At 36.3% G+C, this 18183-nt stretch overlaps 1 long non-coding RNA gene across 2 annotated transcripts in view; it reads right to left on the minus strand.

Annotated features, from left to right (window-relative positions):
• The window catches only part of LOC106503340, a 202044-nt gene that overhangs the window by 182719 nt on the left and 1142 nt on the right, over nucleotides 1-18183 (minus strand). The gene's annotated exons all lie outside the window — the stretch shown is intronic.

An 18183-nucleotide genomic window follows, 5' to 3' on the forward strand; every position in this document is an offset into this window, starting at 1 on the left:
TATTTCTCCTGGCAATCTTGATTCCAGCTTGTGTTTCTTCCAGTCCAGCATTTCTCATGATGTACTCTGCATATAAGTTAAACAAGCAGGGTGACAATATACAGCCTTGACGTACTCCTTTTCCTATTTGGAACCAGTCTGTTGTTCCATGTCCAGTTTTAAGTGTTGCTTCCTGACCTATTTAGGGGTCAATATTAGGTATGGTCAATATTAGGTATGAGCAGAGACTATATAGTAACAGCGGTGAATGGTATGGCTGAAGTAGGAGTGGTTTTTCTCTTTATCTTTAATAACTTTCCCAATAATCAATAATGGATATGAATAAATTATTAATAAATAAATGTTATGAATACTGAAACCAATAGGGCTATTCAGTTGGTTCCTAGAATCATATATCAGTTTCATTTCATTCTATGGATTTTCTCTCAGTGTGGAAAGTCTGTCAACATCCTCCTTTCATTCCCCTCCTGGAAATAGTTAATAATGTTCATGCTTCTGCAAGAGCAAAGGTGAATCAGCCTCTGAACCTGAGTGAAGCTCTTTAGAGTAGATGGGGGCTCCTCTTCTCTATTTCCACAATGCCCTGTGCACTTGAATAACACTAACAAGTTGTATTAATTTGGGAGTGACTTTTTGACCTTGCTCATTCAACTGGGAGCTTTTTGAGGGCCAGACCCTGCCTTTGTCAGGCAATTTACACATGTTTATTCCTCCAGAGTGTAGGTCCTTACCAAAAGAGGCATTCGATGACCTACTGAAGACTTAACAAGTATATGAATAAAAACCTGCTTCGATATCTCCTTAGACAAGCTTTTCACTATAGTTTCAGGGCACTGATTTGTCCACCTGTAAGCAGGCACCCTGGGGGAGGAAATGGCAACCCACTCCAGTATTCTTACCTGAGAAATCCCATGGACAGAGAAGCCTGGTGGGCTACAGTCCGTGGGGTTGCAACTAAATCAACACCACCACCAGGCAGGCACATATTCCTTAGTCTTTGAGCTTTGCTTTGTTATCACTTTTGGCAGTAAACAAATTTATTTTCCTCACTTTTCCTGAGCTTCTTGTCAAGAATGGATGAATAAAAACTTACCAGACTCTCATCTACTTTCACTGAAAATTGCCAGTGCTTTTTTGTTCCTGCTTTACCTTTCTTTCCTTGTTCTTAATTTTTTAAAATATGTCTCTCTTTTTGAAAAGCTTTCAAATTCTCTAAGGAATAATACCGTATTTTTTTGCTTTTTTAATTCTCCAAAATAAAGTATCATTTATAATGATGTAAATTTCAGGTAGTTAATTCCTGTCCAAAATAGCTTTTATTCCCCAAGTTATTTATTTACTTTTTCAAGTATCTTGCTATTCTATCAGGGTATTCATCTATGTTTGGATAAATCTGTGGTACTTTTATTTGGTGTGCTTCTTTTTCCCTAGAAAACTTCACCCACTGCTGTCAAGAATTTGAAGTCCAAATCATAATTTTCCCCCCACTTTGTTAAAGAAGTACAGAATCTGCAATATTGCAAAATGAAATGTCTTAATCTTGAAGGGAATTCTCTGATCCATAAAATAAGAGCTTTGCTTAGCCATGAGCCTGTAGAAGTAGTGCTTTTCATTCTGTACAAAAGATCTACAGTTAGCCTGAAAATGTCACACAGTGGAGATGATTAGTTATAATGTAAATAGAATGTACCACTGAAAGCAAACTCAGGACAAATGTCTTGGTTTTGTTTTAAAAGTTAGCTATTTCCTAGTGTGGGCAAAAAAAAAAAAAAAAGAAAAGAAATCAAACATTTGTAATTAACAATACTAACTACCATCATTTTAATACTTTCAAACTATGGAGACAGCTGACTTTCAGTGCAATCAGGGTGAAGACTGCATTGTTGGGTGGAGGAACTCCATGGCTATTTTTCTCCTACAGGTTCACCATGTGTCACTACAGAATTGGAATTCAAGAGGTGAGCCTGTATTTCTAATCATGTTGATATTTCCCATGTAGCATCTAAGTCAGCTCCTTGAATTCTTCACACAAAACTATAAAAAGGTCATCAATTATAAGGACCTTATGTAAATACTGGGCAGTTTTGTGATTCTATTCTGAGCAACGTTTATATACATCTGCTCAAATAAATTAATTTTCTTGTCCCAAATGACTCATTTAGTAGAAATAGAAGTTTTCATGCCAATGCAAATAGAGAAGGGAAAGAGGGCACAGGGAAATGAGGAGAATGGGAATTCGCTTTGTAATCTACCAGTTTATGAGCATTGGCACATAGTTTTTAAATGGAAAAGCATTAAGCAAATATTTATTAATATATGGGGAAAGAAAGGAGAGAGAGAGGATTAGGAATCTAATCTTCTTATATGGAAAGTAACCATGCTGAGGGTTTGGTGTGCATACAGACATGCCTGCATTCTAGTCCAGTTTGCACTGGTTTCCTGGCTTGAAAATCTGACTCACTTCAGTTAATTTCTCAGAGCCTTATTTCTACGTATGCAACATCATAATGTAGTTTTTCAAACCATGATCACTGGCAGCTAAATGACACAACACTTCTATCTTCTGTAGGTGCTAGGGGCAGCTCCACATGTATTGGGCATCCCATTACAGATGAAGAAAGGCTTGCAAACTGCTCAGTCATGTTACAGGCTAAGATGAGTCTGACAAATTCTTGAAACTCCACCTGAGGTCTAGAGTCATGACCATATGGATTTTAGTAGCAGTTTCTTTCCTGCCAAGAAACAAAGTTTCTAGACAGAGCTTCCACCATGCTTCCATCAACCCATTGCAATGAGTCATATAGACTGCTCCAAAAACTATATTTTCTTCCTATCACTTGTTGCTGCTGCTGCTGCTGCTAAGTTGCTTCAGTCATGTCGGACTCTGTGCGACCCCATAGATGACAGCCCACCAGGTTCCGCCGTCCCTGGGATTGTCCAGGCAAGAACATTTGAGTGGGTTGCCATTAGATCTCAATAAACTTCCTCTTTTGGCATTTATACCCTCCCCCCCCCCCATCATCTAGCATTGATTATCCTATTTTTGTGGTATTCATTGACACTGTCATTTTATGAATTATCCATCCCAATCATATCGCCAGCCCTTTGACATCTCTTGAAATCTCTCCCTCTTTCTACATGACCTTTTTAGAGCATTGGTATTCTCCTCCAGCTTATGTCCATGATTATTTTCTCAAAATTTAGTTCATCCTTCTCCATCCAAGAATCTTTCTGAACGAAATTTACCTTCTTTGAACTGCTGCTTTATTTTGTGTTCCTCAACTTTTCTGAAGAATGGATGCATTTATGTTTTTCATACTTTTTTTCCCTTGCCATTTCTTAAAGCTTTCCTTTCTTTTCTATTGAGAATGCAAACTCTTCAGGAGATAGCATTACATTTATAAAACATGTTGTATTCATTATATGGCCCAGCAGAGTTCCTAATATAGGATAAAAATTTGAATAATTGATTTTTGAATATAATTGCAATTAATTGAATGTTACTACAGATTCCCATTAGCTATTACTATTATTTTTGCATGTATTCTGCTTTTTTTAAATCTCCCTTCCCTAAATAGGTAGAAAGATTGATTTATTGATTTGCATACAAGTATTGGTATTCATCTATCTGTATTTTTAATTATATCATGGCAATGCCCCTGAAAGCAAAAGTTCATTTTGAACTGTGGCATTTCTTGGTCCTAGAATGGGTCCTTACATATAGATTCAAGGTAACACATTTCTAATGGAAATTAACTAGCAAAATTTCACTAGCAGAACTTCAAGTTTCACACCTTTGTTCTTTTCTAATTCCAGTCTTTGAAACCTAGCTGAATCATGTGCTTCTGTGTACTTGTCCAATAAGACCTCAATCCAGGTTCAAGAAATAAAATAGTGTTATTTCAGTTGTATTCTTATAATTCTTAAAATGCATTATTATTGTATAGATGAGTAAATGACTTGATCTCTACTTCACTAAGTAGAAGAGGGAGTTTGCTAATTCACTCCAGGTCTATTCTTTGAGTCCTGCTACACAGTTTTGGGCCCTTAAGTATAAGGATAGCAAAACCTGAATAATAATGAAGAAAGAATGTACTATATGCTCTGAAAAGAAGGAAGGTAAACAGTAGAAGAGAAGGTTAGAAATACTGGTTCTGCAACCACAGTATTTGGTTTGAAAATCAACCCACCACCCGCTTGACTCTCTGTTTCAATTATCTTATCTATAAAATGGAAATAAAATGCAGCTTCATGGGGTTATTTGGAGGATCCAATGGTATACGGAAGTAATGTGCTTATACAGTCTCTGGCAGAGTACGGCTTTTATTCCATCCATGCTAGCTATTATGTTTATGATTCTGACCATGACTTCATCCGGTGGATAGACCCCGTGCTTTTGCTGTGGGTCAGTCCACTCGGGTGAAGCCACAGTCAAGTGCATGCTTATTAGGCCAACACAGGTTCCAGCTCCCAGGGCCATGTTTCTTCGTTCCATCTGTGTGGGCTGAGTGTGAAGGAGGATGGAGAAGCTGAAGAGGAAGAAAACAAGGCCCCTGAGCATTAAACAGAGTCTATTCCCCACGCCTACTCCAAGAGATTAAAGAGATGGATTCTCGAGCTGTTCTTCAGACTGACTAATTTATATGTATATTGAGGACTCAGCCAGAGAATTTTTTTTGAAAGGAGCTGGGGGAAAATATGATGCTCTCACAGTCCCAGCGGTGTTGCCACATCCATTTTACTAGCGCATTTATCCTTTAGTACTTCCGTGGATTGACATGAGGGAGGAATCCGCATGTCATGGGAGATAACATCTCACTGTTGCCAAAGGAGTCTATTCAGACATGCATGTTAGTGGGTTGATAACTTATTCGGTATTGCAGAGGACTCAAAGATAGACATTTCGCCTTTTATCTCCATCTCTGTGCTCCCTGCATACTAAAGATAGTGCAAAACAGCCAGATACATCTTAACTAACCCACGCAGAAAAGAGGGACTTTTGCTAGCCTGCTGCCAGGGCTGCGAAGTGAAAGGAACAAGGTGTCACAGGGCCTAATGACAAATGAATTAAACATGTTTATGTCCCAACTTGAGTGGTCTGTGAATGTATTTTTAAAGCTCACACCTAGTGATAATTTAGCAAGAAGTGGTGTAAAATAAATGGGATGCAGACATTTTGCAGCAGTCTGGGGTGGAGGGGTGGGTGATAAAAAAGCAAATAGTGAGGTTGCAATAAAAAAAAGTGGGCACGTTAACTCATATGGATATTTCTACTAGTTGACACGCATTTTGAGGAGAAGGAAAGAAAAATGAAAACTTCTTTAAACAATGGCTCTAAATATGTATTAAAACAGAAACCGTTCGAATTGCCTCTGTATTCTCAGAAAGGTAAAGGTGCAGGATTCTCTATTAGACACTGTACAAAAGGAACATCTATCTTTTCGTCAGCACCAATCATTGAGTATTTATCCTTTACTCACATAGTATGTGTCCTCTCTCGATTACCTGTGGGTGGTAGTAAAGTGGGATCATTCAAGATAATGTTCAAGATAACATTTCAAATATACAAGGTGAAGTTGACCGTGAAGATAGTGATTCCATTATTTTAGATCAGCAAGATCATAGCAACTCTGACATGATCTAAAAACTGAAGCCCCAAAGTGAAATTTTGGTCAAAATTTCTAACTCACTTTTTGTGTTTAGCTAGAATTTAGCTATGCTATTAATATAAAATATAATTATCTAAACAAAAACTAATATTTTAGAGAAAAGTGAAACTCTTAATGGTCACTGTTGCTCTGCTTAAAGAGCTTGAAACATGATTCAAGAATACAAACCAAGATGATAAAAAGTGATTCAGTTGGAAGATGTCAAGTAATTTTTATATTTTGCTTTCTAGCTCTTTTCCAGATTTTCCAAATATTCTAAACTTAGTATGTATTTTTATAACCAAGAGAAATGTGTAAGTGCTTCTTAAACATACTTTATTTATTAAAACCTATTGTTTGTATGATCCATATGGCCCCAAATTTTATATATATATATATATAAATTTTTTTTTTTTTGCTAAGTCGCTTCAGTCATGTCCGACTCTGTGCGACCCCATAGACGGCAGCCAACCAGGCTTCCCCGTCCCTGGGATTCTCCAGGCAAGAACACTGGAGTGGGTTGCCATTTCCTTCTCCAATGCATGAAAGTAAAAAGTGAAAATAAAGTCGCTCAGTTATGTTTGACTCTTAGCAACCCCATGGACTGCAGCCTACCAGGCTCCTCTGCCCATGGATTTTCCAGGCAAGAGCACTGGAGTGGGGTGCCATTGCCTTCTATATATATATATATATATATATATTTCAAACATATTTTATTGAAATACAGTTGATTTCTAATGTTACATTAACCTCTAATCTAGTGTTTACTTAACATTCTTAAATGTTCCTTTTAAACATCTTTGAAACAAAGAAATGCTATATTTGAAAAAGTTTTCCTCATGCACACAATATTTAGGAAAATATACCATGTTTTTCATGGTCAAGTAGATCAAAAGACTATTTATTTTGAGATCTTACCAAGTCTCCAGTAGAATTAATTGAATATACAGAAATGGGTTCAATTTTTTTTTAAATGAAATATATAGGTGGCTCAGACGGTAAAGAATCTGCCTGTACTGCAAGAGACTGGGCTCTCTCCCTAAATCAGGAAGATTCCCTGGAGAAAGGACTGGCAACCCACTCCAATCTTGCCTGGAGAATCCCATGCACAGAGGAGTCTGGGCTACAGTCCATAGGGTCACAGACAATTGGACACGATTGAGCGGCTAACACTTTCACTTTCCATCTGTAAGTACAGTGTGTGTGCGCATGCATGCGCAGTTGTGTCTGATTCTTTGAGACCCCATGGGTTGAAGCTCATCAGGTTCCTCCATCCATGGGATTTCCCAGGCAAGAATATTGGAGTGGGTTACCGTTTTCTACTCTAGGGGATCTTCCCGATCCAGGGATTGAACCCATGTCTCCTGCACCTCCTGTATTGGCAGGCAGGTTCTTTACCAACTGGGCCACCTGGGAATACCACCTGTAAGTAGAGTACTAGGTGTTATTAATATATATATATATATATATATATAACTTAAAATATTATACACCTAACAGCATCCAATCTGTCCACACTCTTTGGAGGGTTTGTGTTGGTATTATGAAGTATAAGAGCCCTGCCTCCCCTTCCTAACTCCTTCCTCTGCTTTCAGTTGATTTTTTAAAAATATGTTTGTACCTCTCTATAAATGAAGTGGAAAACAAGTGTCTTTATATTTTTTTATTTGATCGTTATAGGGAACAAAACTGAAAATTCCAGGCACCTATAAACTTGTGTAATCTCATTTAGCTACATGTGCTAAGATAGAAAATGTTTACTCTTCAGCTTTGCATCATGTAGAACTAGCTGATCTTTAATGGAAAGTTCCTTTGTCTCAGTCCTAGTACTTTCTATCATTTTCGAGATGGGCATAAGATTTCTTTCTTTCATTTTCCAGTTTAACAGTGAATGAGTTTTGATTGGTCAGGAGCTTCATTGAAATCCTTGAGTGCACAGGGTATTTCACGAACTCAAGAACTATTTAAAAATAAACTATAACTGTAAATGCAATTTTATAGTAAGGCCATCAGCTTTGAAAATATAAATCTATAATATTTATATATGGGCTGCCATTGCACAGAAGTCATAACCTCCCATGAGAATGTGTATGTGTACGCCTTTGCATCCCACCTCGAATGATTTTAACTTTTAGCTTTTCTTCATGAGCACCCAGATTAGTGTCTGTGACTTATGGCTGCATCAACTCATACAGAAATGCATTGTACCACTGCAAAGGAAGTAGTTCATCTTCTCCATGACAACACTTGCACTTCTCCAAAATCTGAAAGGACTCTAGACATGCAAAGTCAGAATGGCTTTCGGAAGAATTCGGGGCTAATTATAAACCTGACAAGCAGGAATGTACAGAAATAGAACAGAGCCATGCTGGGTGATATGTCTTTGTTGATATGTCTATTTATAAATTGACATTGGACTAAAATACTGAATACTTGGACCTACCCAAATACATGAGTATATTATTAACTAATATACTAACTAGTATATTCTACAAATTCAGAAGTCTATTGATTTGAAAAACAGCTGGTTAATAATCATTGGGCTGCCAAAATTTTGCTTTGAATTTTCAAATTAATTAGTGGGTTTGAACACAATAGCACCAATATGTTCAATATTTAATTTTTTATTTAGAACTAATGTTTAAGTTCCTTGAACATACAACATTAGAAATGATTCCTCTGTGTAATTACTCTTATTTCCTAATCACTGTCATTTGGAGTTTGTTTATATTTATAAACACACAGAATTTGAAAGTACCAAAATATACTAATTCAAAAGAAATCCCCTTTTGTGGATAAAGTATTTATGAATATCAATCATATGGAAATTTCTTTGATATTTCTAGTAAGATCCAAGTGCATTTCAGTTCAACTGTTAGTTGTATCAGGATGAAAACAGCCTTGTGTTATGGTCAACTTCACATCCAATGAATTGTGTCTATAAATTTACACTTCCTTAATACCTCTGGCTATAGATTTGATCCTGATAAATGTGACACCATTGGAGGTTCATTAAAAACATGGCCCACATTAGAAGACATCCATTAGATAATATTTTATTCAATAGCAGTTAATTGTATCTTGGTTTAAATAGCTTTTGCTTATGATTGAGCAAGAAAGAGAGCAAACAGTACTTGCACACACTTTAATTTTCAGTAGTTGATTAGTAAATATTGTTCAATGAAATATTTTTGTGTCATTCTCCACTAAGGCATTAAACCACATAACTTCAACTAGAGTCTTTATGTAGCTAATTCCCAAATATAAATCTCCAGCTGCCATATTTTTAATGAGCTGTTTGAATTCAACTGCATGATGAACTTTCTATATGGACATTTCTCCAGGCTGGCAATATCAGCATGTCTCTTTCAAGCTTCTGCCTTCTCTTCTGTGCCTTGCCAAAGTCAACGTGCAAGTGAAAGTCAAGTGTAAGTCAACGTGAAAGTCAATACCTCTGCCTTCAATTGTTAAATCCTCATCGGTTACTTTCTCTTTTTTTCTCTCTACATGCCATGAGAAGCAAACTAAGTTTATTTTGTCTGTCTTTGCAGTTGTTCCCATGCTCACCTTCTCTTTCTATTTCCACTCTTACTATGTATGCTCAAGCTCTCAACATTTACTGTACAGACTTCAATAACTTTCCAGTTGACCTTTCCTTCTACCGTCTCCTTTGACCTTAGCCCACTTTAGCATAACTACAAATTAATATCTCTTTTGCATATACTTGGAATATTAAAAACTCTTTTTTAAAAAATCTTCAGTTGTTCTCAAATCCAAACTTCCAGAATAAACCTTTTCGCAATTTGGCTCCGAACTATTTTCTAAGGAATTCTGCTTTTAGCTTTGGCATAAAAAGAGCTTGGACATAGTCACTCCCAGATTTCTAACAAGCAAAAGCTGGACAAGATGAAAATCAACAACTTTTCTTAGACCCATCAGAGAACTGACATGACAAGGGAAATTGCCATCTTGAAATCTGAAGACGATGAGACGTCTTGAGAGACATAATGCAGATATGTTTACCAGGAGCAGAAGCCTCTGGGTCCACAAACTGAGAGGAACATGAAACTGGAAATGTGACAAATTACTGGAGTGAGGATGTGGATTAGTAGGAGGGAGAATACTCAAAGCTACAGTCTTAGAAGGCACTGACGCGTGTATTGGGCTTTCAGTCCAGGAATGCTATGAAGATCCAAGAAAGGCACTCCCTCAGAAGCTCGGGCAGAGGGAAAAGGGAACAGAAAACTTTATGAAGCATATTCAGAGTCTTTTCCATAACAGAATTCTGCTGTTCATGGAAAGGAGTTTGCCAGAGCATAGTTCTAAAAAATAATTCTGCTTTAATAAGGGAATTCCTCTGTACTCCAGCTCCATACAGCCTTCCTGTTGGACCTAAAGTGGGAGGGGGTGGATTACAGGCAACTGGGGACTTAACCAGAAAGTTATACAGCATTTCTACCCTCTGTACCCTATCACCACACCAACAAGGATTCAGGATAGTCAGTGTAGATTACAGCTGAAAGGGCTGTGACACATAGATTCTCTCTGAGAAGTAGTGCATAGGAAAGTCCCAAAGTCAAGTTAAAGGACAAAATTTAGGACTAGAGGAATTTGAAAACTCTGAAGCCTAGAAGTACAGAAAACATGAAACACAGCCCAACTATTAGGCAGATTAATGCAAATCCTCACACTAAAAATCTGTTTACCTCAGTTCCTATTCCCTGATACTACATCTGCAAACTTATACATATATAAATATTTATATTTATAAATTTATAAATAAAAACCTATAAATAAATAAAGCAAAAATAATAAATCCTACAAGAGGCAAGGAAAAAGTGTGTGAAAAAAATAACCCATCAGAACACAGACTCATATATGATACAGGTGCTGAAATTTTCAGACAGGTAATTTAAAATTACAGTTCCATACATTAAGGTTGCTGATGGAAAAATATAAGCAATACACAAAGAGAAAATTAAAAACAAAACCAAATAAAACAAAAATAGATACACACTGAAAAAAAGAATAAAAAGAAATGCTAGAAATCAAAAACTTTGTGTTAAAAATGAAGAATGCCTTCAACAGGCTCATTAGCAGACTTAACATAACCAAAGACAGAATTAAAAGACTTGAAGATGTGGCAATAGAGACTTCCCCAACAGAAAAGCAAAAAACCAAAAATAATAAATAAGCATTTAAAAACTGAATGAAAATATGAAAATGTACATAAATGCAGTACTACAAAAAATGAAAAGAGAATGAAACAGCAATATTTGAAGAAATAGTGGCTGAGAAATTCTAAAATTGATAGACACCAAACCACAGGTCTAGATGCTCAGTGAACATCAAGCAGCATTAATACCACACACACACACACACACACACACATGATATTCAAATTTTAGATAATTAGATACACAAAACTGAAGGAAGCTGGAGGAGGAAAAAACATCTTAACTTAGAGGAATAAAAATGAAAATTACATCAGACTTCTTTTTAAGAAACTTGCAGTCAAGAAGAGAGTGATGTGATATATTTAAAGTGTTGAAAGAAAACACTATCAACCTGGAATTACACATCAAGCCATATTACCCTTCAAAAAGGAAGGAGAAATAGTGACTTGCTTAATAAAGAAAAGCTGAAAGAGTTCATTGTGAGCACACCTCCTCCATAAGAAATGTTAAAAGAAATTTTTAAGCAGAGGAAAAAAACTGTTCAATACATAGGTCAGAAATTGGGATCAATATAAAGAAAGGAAGAGGATAGAAAGAAAATTTATTATTACTATTTAATTGATCAAAATGACCAGTTAAATACTAAATTTATGCTAAAATAATGACTAACATTTAATTGAGTAATTTTAGTATATATGCATACACACACACACAAAGAGTTACATCAGTAGTCCAAGGGATAAGAATTAGGAATACTGTATTATAAGGTATTTATGAAATATGTGAAGTATACAGCCTGTACTTGAAAGTGGACATAGATTATTCCAAAATTTGTATTGTAAAACCTAAGGTAAATCACTAATTTGAAAAGAAAAGCATAAACGATGTGATAAAACAGAAGATAAAATGGAATCATATAAAATGCTCAGTTAAGACCAGAGAAGGCAGAAGGGGTTGGGGGCAAAAAATGAATTCAACAAGAAAAAAGTGGCAAGATAATAGATATTATTCCAAGCATATCTACCGGTACTTGCTCTCAATGTGAACGGTCTAAAAACATTTAATTGTTAGAGTGGATTAAAAAAATCAAATAAATTGAATAAACCCTCATTTCCATCTTTTGGACTTACTTACTCCTATTTTAAATAGAGTACACTATGATGTTAGAAAACAAAAATATAAATGATATAATCTCCTAAACTCTGCCCACAAATCAATTGTAACATGTAGATTGAATTTGACTGATGGATGGGGAAGGAAATAGCCACCCACTCCAGTATTTTCGCCTGGAAAACCCCATGGACGGAGGAGCCTGGTGGGCTGCAGTCCATGGGGTTGCTAAGAGTCGGACACGACTGAGCGACTTCACTTTCACTTTTCACTTTCATGCATTGGAGAAGGAAATGGAACCCACTCCAGTGTTCTTGCCTGGAGAATCCCAGGGACGGGGGAGCCTGGTGGGCTGCTGTCTATGGGGTCGCACAGAATCGGACACGACTGAAGCGACTTAGCAGCAGCAGCAGCAGCCAGTATTTTTGCCTGGGAAATCCCATGGACAGAGGAGCCTGGTGGGCTATAGTCCCTGAGGTTGCAAAAGAGTCAGACATGACATAGTGACTAAACAGCAAACAGAACTGGTTGAAGTGAGTAGATATTTTACATTTGGAAGCATTTAGAAGCAATGTTTTCTCTCTAAGATTGAGAATTAGGTCAATAGAAAACTGACAACTAGTCTATTATATTCTGCTCATTAAAGGTTTTAAGAATGTATTTACAAACGTATGCTGTCTGAGACATGTTTGCTATAATGATAACAAATAAAATATCTAAAAATATAATTTATATCTATACTAAATTTTATCTTTTTTTTTTTTAAATTTTATCTTTTTAATTAATATGAGTAATGACTTCTCTTATTGCATCTAAGTGGCAGGTAAAATTATTGTATGTTGCAGTTTGTTATGGCCCTTCTAGAAAATGTTAGTTAATAGTAGTATAATCCTTGGAAACTTCCTTCCAGAGTTCATAGAGGTCTGGGTCTGTAGCCTGCAAAAGACACATAGGGTACATATTTAGGTGAGCTTGTAAAGTCTTTGAGAAAGCAAAGATGGAGAATAAAAATTCTATTGATGTACTTCTGCTACAGGTTTTGTCTGTTAACCTCATGGAGAATTTATTTATAATTAAACTACCAAAATCTTTCTTGGCTAACGTGTTCTTTATTTTGAAAGATAAAAACTGTTAAATAATAGATTTTTGAAATGCAAAAAAGAAGTACTGTTTTTATAACTCTATTCAAGACACTTTTCCCCCTTATAAATAGGTCATTATACTTCAAGCATTTCTTTTAGCAAGAGATGCTTTATTCCTTTTTTTTTTTAAATCTCAGCATAATCAGCAGGAATTTAAATAACTTTATTATTTGCATTTCAAATTACAGTTGAAGAAACTGAAGTTGGTTTTATAAAGCATAGCAAGGAAAGGGAATTAACAAGGAAATCAGTTTTACCTGAACCATTTTTTTAAATTTATTTTTTTATTTAAGGATAATTGCTTTATAGAATTCTGTTGTTTTCTGTTAAACTTCAACATGAATCAGCCATAGGTACTATTAATTTGTAATTCCTTAAACTCAATGTAGTCTAGAAAAATGTATGTTTCCGTTCTCCTTTGAATTTAGAAAAAGAATGAATAAATTATGTAGTCAAGTTGGCATGTATGGACTCATGCACATTCTTCCACAGAAAGAAAATAAATACTAGGTGATTGTTTCAGCACAAATAGATTGATACAGCTACTCATTTCAAAATGCTAACTTTATCTGTGAACAGCAGATGCAGACAAGTATGGGTGCCTGATAACAAGGATGCAAGATGGATACAAATGTTATCAGCAATCGCTTGTGCATTAGGAACGTGAGTCCCTAAGGCTGAGCTGGCACCACAAAGGTAAATGCAATATTTTCCTTTTCTTTGGAGATTTTTCAGTCAAACTCTGGTTTTCTTCTTGATATTCTAGATATCATTTTCAGCATTTTTTTTCAAATTTGAATGTTTATATGATCACCTGGCAATCTTGTTAAATGCATGTTCTGAATCAGTAGATTCTGGGTAGAGTCTAAGAATTTGCATTTCCAGTAAGCTCCTAAGTAATGGTAATACTGCCCTTCTTAGGACCACACTTTAAGATGCAAGGTTTTAATTTATTTTTAAAAATTTATTTTTAATTGAAAGATAATGGCTTTACAATTTTGTTTTGGTTTCTGCTATACATCAACATGTGAATCAGCCATAGGTATACCTATGTCTTCTTCCTCTTGAACCTTCCTCCCACCTCCCACCCCTCTAGGTTGTCCCAGAGCACCGGTCTGAGCTCCCTGAATCATACAGTTAATTCCTACTGGCTATTTATTTTACATATGGTAGTATATATTTCCATGCTACTCTTTCCAGGGTTTTAGAAGATTACTCTACACATTTAAGAGGAGCTTAGTAATGTACACATTGTTATAAACTATTACTTTATATTAAATAGCATTTTTTTGCTCTTTGGATACATAATAAAATTCACAATGACTTCTTCATTTATAGTTTGGTAGCTTTTGATACTGTAGATAATAAAAAATAAATCGCTTTGTTTTGGTCACTTAGGGGACTTTTTTTCCGCTTTGCAGTGATTTAGATCGACCCCCTTTGTCTTGAATCAGATTTGGATTCCCAAAAGTTAAATTCTGTGTTTATCGGTAGAGGGACAATCTTTTCCATTCAGGCAAAATCACTTTTGGATTTGTCACTTTGTTTTCACTCATAAGTCATCATCCTCTGTTACATGTGGAGAACACAAGGTGCTTTAGTAAGTGAAAGGTAAGTCGCTCAGTCGTGTCCGACTCTTTGCCACCGCATGGACTGTAGCCTACCAGGCCCCTCCCTCCATGGGATTCTCCAGGCAAGAGTACTGGAGTGGGTTGCCATTTTCTTCTCCAGGGGATCTTCCCAACCCAGGGATCAAACCCGGGTCTCCCGCATTCCAGACAGACGCTTTAACCTCTGAGAAACCAGGGAAGTGTAAGCAAGTGTCAATTGCAGAGTTAATACCTCACTATATTGCAAAAACAAATACAGCTTATCCCTGACTTTGGGGCTGGATGATGTAGCCAAACAATTTCAAAGTAGTTTTTGAAATAATTAAATATGTAGGATACTCGAAGGGAGAAGTGATCTGTTAGTTATCCTCTAGTTAGAAGAGAATCATGGAAAGCTTAGTGAAAGAGGTTGAGCAAGGCTTAGAGGGCTAAGAAGGACTTGGCCATCTAGACAGGGCTGTCAATGACATTGAGAAGGAAATCCATGCAGTATTCTAGAAGTCTGTGAAAGTCTGGTTGGTTTGAGGCAGTGCAAGTCATTTATTACTGATGAGACAATCAGTGGAAAAGAAGGCAAAAGGTAGAAAGAGAACAGGCTATAAATAGTGTCAGGCAGCTGCAAGTTTATGTGTTTTATCCTGGCAATAGGAAGTCATTTATGATTTTAAATAGGGTAATGATGTGAAAAGAAATATTTTACTGTGAGTTCTTTATCTTCTCTTCAGTGTTATGCAGAACAGATTTCTTCTACAAAATGTAAGTTTCTACTATAGCCTTTTCAGAGTTTAGTGCTTGTTAGACTCTGCACATATATATGTACATATATATGCAGAAAAGAAAGTTAAAGTGTTAATCACACACTCATGTCTGATTCTTTACAACTGCATGTATTGTAGTCTGCCAACCTCCTCTGGCCATGGAATTCTCCAGCAAGAATACTGGAGTGGATAGTCATTCCCTTCTCCAGGGGATCTTCCTGACCCAAAGATTGAACCTGGATCTCCTGCATTGAAGGAAGATTCTATACCATCTGTGTTACCAGGGAAGCCTGGTATAATGAGTATGTGGTATACAAATGTCTAGGTTTTACCTCAGTTGTTTTAAATCTTAATTAAAAAAAAAAAACTTGCAACCTATATTTTTAAAAAAAGATCAAAGTGTTAATTCATTTAGAAATTACTAAAATCCTGTACTAAACCCTGTACTTTTATTCATAATCTCTTTAAATCTTATTTCTAAGTTACACTTTTACAGGTTATTGCCTTTGGACAAAATCATAAAACTTTCTGCTATGTCTAAATTAAACTTTAGTAAGTTTTAAAAAGCAGAATAAATGACTTTATTGTATTCTTTAGAAATTATTCATATTAATTATAACAGATTCTAGGAATGGGTCTACAAAGAAAACATTAGAAAAAAATTTCACTAAGTTTTTTTTCACCAAGTTTTTTTAAACAAGTTTAAACATACATAAGTTATACAGATTTGTATAATAAATATCTCAAACCCTTTATATAGATTCACCAGCTGCTCTAATTTTTCACATTTGTTTTTTCTACATACACTTGGGTCAGGCTGAAGTATTTGATAATAAATTGCAGGTATCATAACACATTCATTCTTAAGTATTTCAGAATGAATCTCCACCAGAGTATAACAGTGTTGTGATAACTAAGGAAAGTAGCAATAATAACAATACCATAGTAGTACTAATAATGTCCTTTAGGAAGTTAGGGTTAGGGTTAGAGTGAAGAATAGAAAACTTTTCCACCCTCCATACCCAGGTAAAAATTTGATTCTGCAGAAACAGTAGAAGTTAATGCATATTCACTTGAGTGAGGGACAAGAACCTACCTGGAGCTCAGGATCCTATACAAATAACAATCAGAGACTGGATAATTCCAGGATATGGATAGAACACTTGCCTGCTTAAGACTGTCTCCAGATACAAGATAGAATTTGGTTGCCATGGGAAGAAAGGCAGGAATACTGAGAAAGAGTCATTCTCAAGGTACACATGCTCTGCATAAGGGTGAAGCTCAACCAGGACAATCAAGAACCACTTTTTTTCCCCCATAGTGAGTATAGCACTGAGTAACAAGCAACAGCAGTCTAAAAATAGTAGGCAAGAACTTGAAAAGACCCCTCAATGAGAATTAATTTTGTGCGGGAACTACTAAAATGTTAGAGTGGAGCACGGGAACTACTAAAATGTTAGAGTGGAGCTGGGACATTTGGGAAAAAAAAACCCATGTCACCCCTAACCCTTCATTAAGCACAAGGTGCTAACGTTCCACCACTGCAGGACTTTGAAATCTGTGGTGCCTTAAAGATAACTTTAGGAGTGAAGCCCCAGTTCCAGCTTCTTGTCTTACTATATTTCATGATAATATTTCACACTAAGAGCCAGAAAAAAAAGTGTGTCTGATTATGACTCTAAGTATTATTTACTTTAGTCTCTTCATTTTATTTATAATGTCTCCAATCTCATAAAAACTAGGAGACAACTAAATAAAGCAAGGGAAACATAATCACTCGTTTTCAATAAAAAAATGAAGTTAGAAACAGACCAAGAGAAAACAGCAACTTTAAAATAACTATGAATAATATGTTAAAAGATTTGGTGTAAAAGTTGACAATATGAATGAAGAAATGAGGTATTTTAGTAGAGATATGAAAGCTGCTGCCGCTGCTGCTAAGTCACTTCAGTCATGTCTGACTCTGTGCAAACCGCATAGATGGCAGCCCACCAGGCTCCCCCGTCCCTGGGATTCTCCAGGCAAGAACACTGGAGTGGGTTCCATTTCCTTCTCCAATGCGTGAAAGTGAAAAGTGAAAGTGAAGTCGCTCAGTTGTGTCCGACTCTTAGCGACCCCATGGACTGCAGCCCACCAGGCTCCTCCATCCATGGGATTTTCCAGGCAAGAGTACTGGAGTGGGGTGCCATTGCCTTCTCTATTTAAAGGAAAATAGAAATGCTAGAAGTTAAAAAAAAATAAATCAGAAATGAGGAATTATTTTAACAGACATTTGAGCTAATTGGACAAAAATGAAGACTGGATGAGTTAAGTTAATAATGCTGCTGCTGCTGCTAAGTTGCTTCAGTCATGTCTGACTCTGTGCGACCCCATAGATGGCAGCCCACCAGGCTCCCCTGTCCCTGGGATTCTCCAGGCAAGAACACTGGAGTGGGTTGCCATTTCCTTCTCCAATGCATGAAAGTGAAAATTGAAAGGGATGTCCCTCAGTCATGTCTCATTCTTAGCGACCACATGGACTGCAGCCTACCAGGCTCCTCCATCCGTGGGATTTTCCAGTCAAGAGTACTGGAGTGGGATGCCATTGCCTTCTCCAAGTTAATAATAGGTAAACAGAAGTTATCCAATAGGATCACAAATAGAAAATAGAGGGAAAAATAAGCAAGCAAAATATGCAAAAGCTATGAGAAAATAACAAACAGTCTAACAAAAATCTTCCTGAAGGAAATGGGAGAGAT

Source organism: Capra hircus, chromosome 21 (genome assembly GCF_001704415.2).
Source record: "Capra hircus breed San Clemente chromosome 21, ASM170441v1, whole genome shotgun sequence".
Taxonomy (NCBI): domain Eukaryota; kingdom Metazoa; phylum Chordata; class Mammalia; order Artiodactyla; family Bovidae; genus Capra; species Capra hircus.